This window comes from Carlito syrichta, unplaced genomic scaffold (assembly GCF_000164805.1).
Source record: "Carlito syrichta isolate Samal-C Ts95f unplaced genomic scaffold, Tarsius_syrichta-2.0.1 Scaffold301728, whole genome shotgun sequence".
NCBI classification, from domain to species: domain Eukaryota; kingdom Metazoa; phylum Chordata; class Mammalia; order Primates; family Tarsiidae; genus Carlito; species Carlito syrichta.
This window is the reverse complement of record NW_007245824.1, coordinates 1,071,198-1,076,807: the sequence shown is the minus strand read 5'-3', so window position 1 is coordinate 1,076,807 and position 5,610 is coordinate 1,071,198.

Genomic DNA, 5,610 nt, shown 5'->3' with positions numbered 1-5,610 from the left:
GTTACTCCTTGGTGTTACCTGTAGGCTCCCCAGTCAACACCGGTGACTGACAACCCATTAGAGTGTCAGATGAGAACCTTCTATCGTTCCTATCATTCCTTTTTAGACTTTCCTATCATATTTTCTTTCATTATGGATTGCCGTGGCTACTGTCCTCTCTTTGTGTTCAATTTTGTGTGTGTTTTTACAACCTAGGAAGGTGACATTGCTGGGCAGTATGGGTAGCTGGTTTTGTGATCTTGAGTGAACTCAGAGAAACTTTTTTTTGTCTCTTCCTAGAAGCAGGAGGATAAATACAGATTTAAAGAACTCTCTTACTGAATAAACCACTGGCACAGGGTAGAAGGTTATTTTTCTCCAAACACCTTCCCTCCTCTACATTTAGGTTGTTTGTTTTTTCCCTACTATATCAGGAATTAGCAGCCCAGTGAATATGAGAAATGTTACTATGTGTGGAATAAATATTTTCCTCTTAGGAGGTGACTTGGGTCAGGTCTCCACTTTCCTGGGCTCCCTCTCTTTTCTTTGTTTAAGAAGAATCTGGCTCCATAGTTCTGTCCTAGCATGTCAACACCTTTAAAGGATCCTCTGGATACATAGAAGCTGAGGGACAGCAGACTCTTCCCTTTAAAGCAACTTTTGTTTCTATGCCTAAGAACTCAGATACCTCGTCTCTAGGCCCTATTAAAATCAGTCTATCTAAGCTCACCTTTTGGTCCTATTTCTGGGTTGAAAAATTCTGCTTGTAATAGGGAGGCAGTAAGAGATACCTGCTGGTGTTGGTTTCAGTTTTTTTGGAGGCAACTGGAGTCTATCTCAATGAATCTGTATACCTTTCTCAGATACTTTTATGTCTCCAAATAGAATGGTTCCTTACTAGAGAAAGAGAACTTTGTTTGGAAAGTAATTTCTCCCATCAATATGGATGTTGCAACTTGGCTCAATCCATGGGTCTACTGGCAAAAAGATTTAGGGAAAGTCCTAAGAATACTTCCTCACACCCTCCATTAGAATACTTTACCCAAAAACAGTTGTTCCAAGGTCTTTCTCAAGACATAGCTTGGATCAGTGGGAAATGTTAGTTTTGAGGAATTCAGAGGTACAGTTGACAGTGAAGGAATGGGGCACTGAGTAGGTAAGTGTGACTACTGACTACTCGTGCCAACCAGGTCCATTCCACTACATATGGATGGAGGTCATGCTTGTATCCACGGGGATGCCACGAGTATATAAGAACAGGAAAGTAAGGGTACACCCTTCTGTCTTCAATCTTTATTCATGTATGTTGATCAGAGGAGGAAAAGCTAAAGGAAAATTTTCTTTTCTCTCTCTCTCTCTCTCCAAATGGGTAATAAGCCACCTGCCACATGCATTCCTCTTGAGTACATCCTGAGACACTGGGATATCTTTGATCCTTGGACCCTGAAGTAAAAGCATCTTATATTCTCTTGCACCCATGCATGACTGAGTTATAATTTGCAGGATGGAGAGACCTAACCTTTGGAGGGAATTATCAATTATAATACCATCCTGCAGTTAGACAAATTTTGTAGATGCTGGGGACAAATGATCCAAGGTCCCATATATACAGGCCTTCTTTGCTCTATGGGAAAAACCAGAACTTTGTCAATGCTATTAGATCAATTCAGCTCTCCTAGTAGTCATTTTAAGGGATGGTCACAATGGACTAAGCTTGCCACTCCCTAAAAAACCCTCATCTTAGACAAGTTTCTGCTTACTCTTACCCCCACAAAAGATGCTTAATGAATATGGCCCCAATATGGTACAGATATCCTTTTCTTTATGGGACTTGGCATATTCTCAGATGACCTTGACAAGTATATAGTTGCTTTCCAAATTTTAACCCAAATACCTGAGCTCTCCTGAAAGGACGTTATATTACTCTTAAGTCAAACCCTGGCAACCACTGAGAAACAAGCAGCCCTGCAAGTGACAGAAATTTGGAGACAATATTTGAGTCTCATAGAATGCCAGAGAAGGGAAACAGCCTTATCCAACTGGAAAATTTTCAGTATCATTGAAGGACCCTAAATGGGACCCCAATAGAGAACTGGGAAAATGGAGGAGAAACCATTTCTAGTTGTGCATAATGGAGGCCTTAAGACAGATTAGAACTAAACCTCTCAGTTACTCTAAGCTATCCATGGTAGACCAGGAGGTAGATAAGAATCTCAGCCTTTCTGGAAAAGCTAGAGAGGCCCTGGTTAAGCACACCTCCCTAGATCCTTAGTCAGTTGCAGAACAACTAATCATAAAAAAAGTGTATTACTCAAGCAACTGCAGACATTAGGTGAAAGCTGCAAAAGCAGGCCACAGGACTAGATAGTACCTTAGAGAAACTCCTAAAAGTGGCCACTTAAGTCTGTTACAACCGGAATCAGAAAGAGGCTTAAGAAAAAGACAGGAGACACAAGACAAAGGCAGTGGCTCTAGTGCCTGCTGTACAGGCTTGTAGATCCCAGGATTTTCAAGGTGCACCTTCTTACTGTTACAGATGTGACAAACCAAGACATGAAAGAAGGAATAGGGTGCCAACGTGGAAGAACGAAGAACCAAAAGGCCAAGGGGGAATCTCAATTGGCAGTTGCCATTAGTGGCAACTCCAACAGCCCATCAGTGATACGGTAAGAACAAATCTGCTGAAGGAATGGTGTCCATTGCTATGGATACAGTCTGTGGGTGCACTAGAAGTCTAGTTGCCCCAAAGAGGCCTAAACCTCCAGAACCTTATCCATTGCTCAGGCAAAAGAGTCATTGAAAAGCAGGTACACTGTCCTCTGAAGAGAGGAGAGAATACCCAGCTTAGGAACAGCGACCACTGAGGAGACCTGGGAACTTGTTAAAGTGCCTGGCATAGCTTACCATCCTAACAGCCTCCAGGTGAATATTATGGTACTGAAACTCAAACTAATTTCTTAATTAATACAGGTGCTACACATTTGGTCCTGAGTATCCATGTTGAAATATATAGACTGAAGGTTAAGTCAAAGTATAAATGTAAAAATTTATTTATAAAAAAGGTTGAAAAAAGGTAAAAGGTAGAAACTAAAGGAAAGCTGTAATGAAAGTTGTTGATATAAAAAGTATGTTTTTGGTAAAGAAGGGCATAAAAGGTAAAGAAGCCTATAATTGTGTATAGGAAAAGATCTTGTATGGTAAATTTTTGTCTTACAATAGAGTGAATGGTTATTTGAGGAAAAGCAAAGTATAGGACAAAAAATAGAAGTTTCAGGCATGTGAAAGTGATATGTGTATGTCATAAGAGGGTATGCATAAGGTTAGTGGAAATAAATGTGTGAAAGGAATTCTATGAACAATCAAATTTAACAACATTATGCTTCTAAAACCTTTACTACTTAAGCTTTTCAGGTTCTCAATTCCATCTCTAGGGTGTGCAAGAAAAAAACAAAATAAAACAAAACTTGAGGATCCATACCTACCCCACACCTTTCCCCTGAGCTGCCTACAAACCAAGTAAATTGTTTTTTGATCCATTTGAGGTCCCTCTAGTCTGGGAAGGCTCTATAAGAAAAATCAAACTTCCATATTTCCCTGAGGAGATAGAATGGGCTCTTCCTTGGGACATATTCTAAATTTAGAATCATTCTTGGAACAGTTCCTGCGACCACATCATTGCAGAGATAAGGAAATGCTTAACTCTAACATTCATGATAATTATAATCTAGGGGGGCATGCCCATGACAATCCAATCTTACAAAGACCTGGGGTAGGACATTCAATTGCCAGAGATTTATTTTGGTTTGCTGGAATTCCCTGCTAGAAAGATCCATTTTAAATCTCACCCTCAAGGTGCAGCAAGGATGGAAAGCCATGGTATTTGCTATCGAGAATCAACAAATGCCCATTAACTCACTAGTTACTGTGGTCCTTCAAAACTTTCAAGCATTGGATATGCTCATGGAAGAACATGGAGAAACATGTACACATTCTTAAATGAATCTTGTTGTTTTTGGATTAATACTTCCTCCCAGGTAGAAGAAAACCTGCAGGTCATAAATAATATCAAAATGTTTGATACTGTAAGAGAACAGGTGGGCTCAGATCCTAGTTGGCTACCATACTTTCTACCCTCTTTAAGGATATCTAATCTATGAAAATGTATTTTTCCCTTGATAGCTTTTTTTTTTCTTTTGGCATTACTCATACTTGATCCATGCATAGTTAAACTCATTGCAAAATTTGTTTCTTCTCACCTAGAGGCCAGATGATAATGCAGATGGAATCTTGTATGGAAGCTTTCTGCTACCAAGAACCCCTAGATTGCCCTCCAAAAGGTCCCTAGTTGCCATTCTCATATGATGCACATGATCAGCAGGAAGTAGCCAGACTGGTTATTACCCTTACTCCCTAATGACAGTTATGGTCACCACACCAGAGAGGGGAGTGGGAGGGGAGAAAGGAAGAAACCAGATAGGCAGACAGATTAGGGTGGGTCTCCTGGTAAAAACTTCTGCTGTAAGCGCCACGAACTCAGAGCTAGAACACCTATTCCTTGGTATGCGAACTTCTTTTGTGTGCTTCTTTCTTATTTTTTCATTTTTTTAAGCCTACTGTGCCAACCAATCAGCATTCTCTCAAGCCTATATAAACTCCTGACCTCAGCTGGATTGCCAGCAACCCACTTTTGTGTTCCCTCTCATTGCCAAGCGTTTTCCTATCTTCTAATAAACTCTGACTCGCTCACTCTCTAGTGTCCATGTTCCTTATTCTTCTCAGGCAGGAGATAAAAACTGAGAACCTGCTTAGCTGGAAGAGTTGTCAACACTACTAGGGGACTCGATTCACTGACCTGCTAAACCTATGAAGCTGTAACGCTTCTTGGGTGCTCGACTTGCTAACCCATTAAACTGACAGAGCTGTCACTCCTTGGGGGCTCCACAGCTATTGGCCTCACTGAGTTCTCTGGCACCACCGCATCCCCTTTTCCAGACACCATTGTGTCCTCAGTCACTTTGTGGTCCTCAGACTGGCAGTGTAACTCCAGTACCTACAACTTGGGAGCCTTGATCCTATCAAACTAGAAAAAGCTGTAATAAGTGTCAGAAATCACTGGAGGAGTGCCGGTAGACTTGAAGGGAAAGTACCTGGCCCAAGAATACAAATTAGGGCATTGTTCTTCTTGCATGAATTGATGCAACAGAAAACCATGCTTAGGAGTTTTGTAGATATACTACACATAGAGATATTTTAAAAAATATTTATTGAATATTCAGTAAATTCATGAAAAAATAACCTAAAACAAACAAAAAAAGTTTTAGGACAAGGAACACAAAGTATGAAATAGCTGATATCAACATAATTATCTGCAATGTGTTCCAAGATTCCTTTGTGTAGTCATTTTTATCTGAAAACCATTTATCAAGTTGGACACACAAATGATCATGTAAAATATAAGAAAGAAAATATTTCTCATCCATCACTAGGTTTTATGGTGAAGGTACTTGTAAAATAGATACATAAACAATAAGCATATACAAATTTACTTAATAAAAATTATATGTTGCCGGGCTCGGTGGCTCAGCCTGTAATCCTGCGCCTTTGGGAGGCTGAGGTGAGTGGATTGCCTGA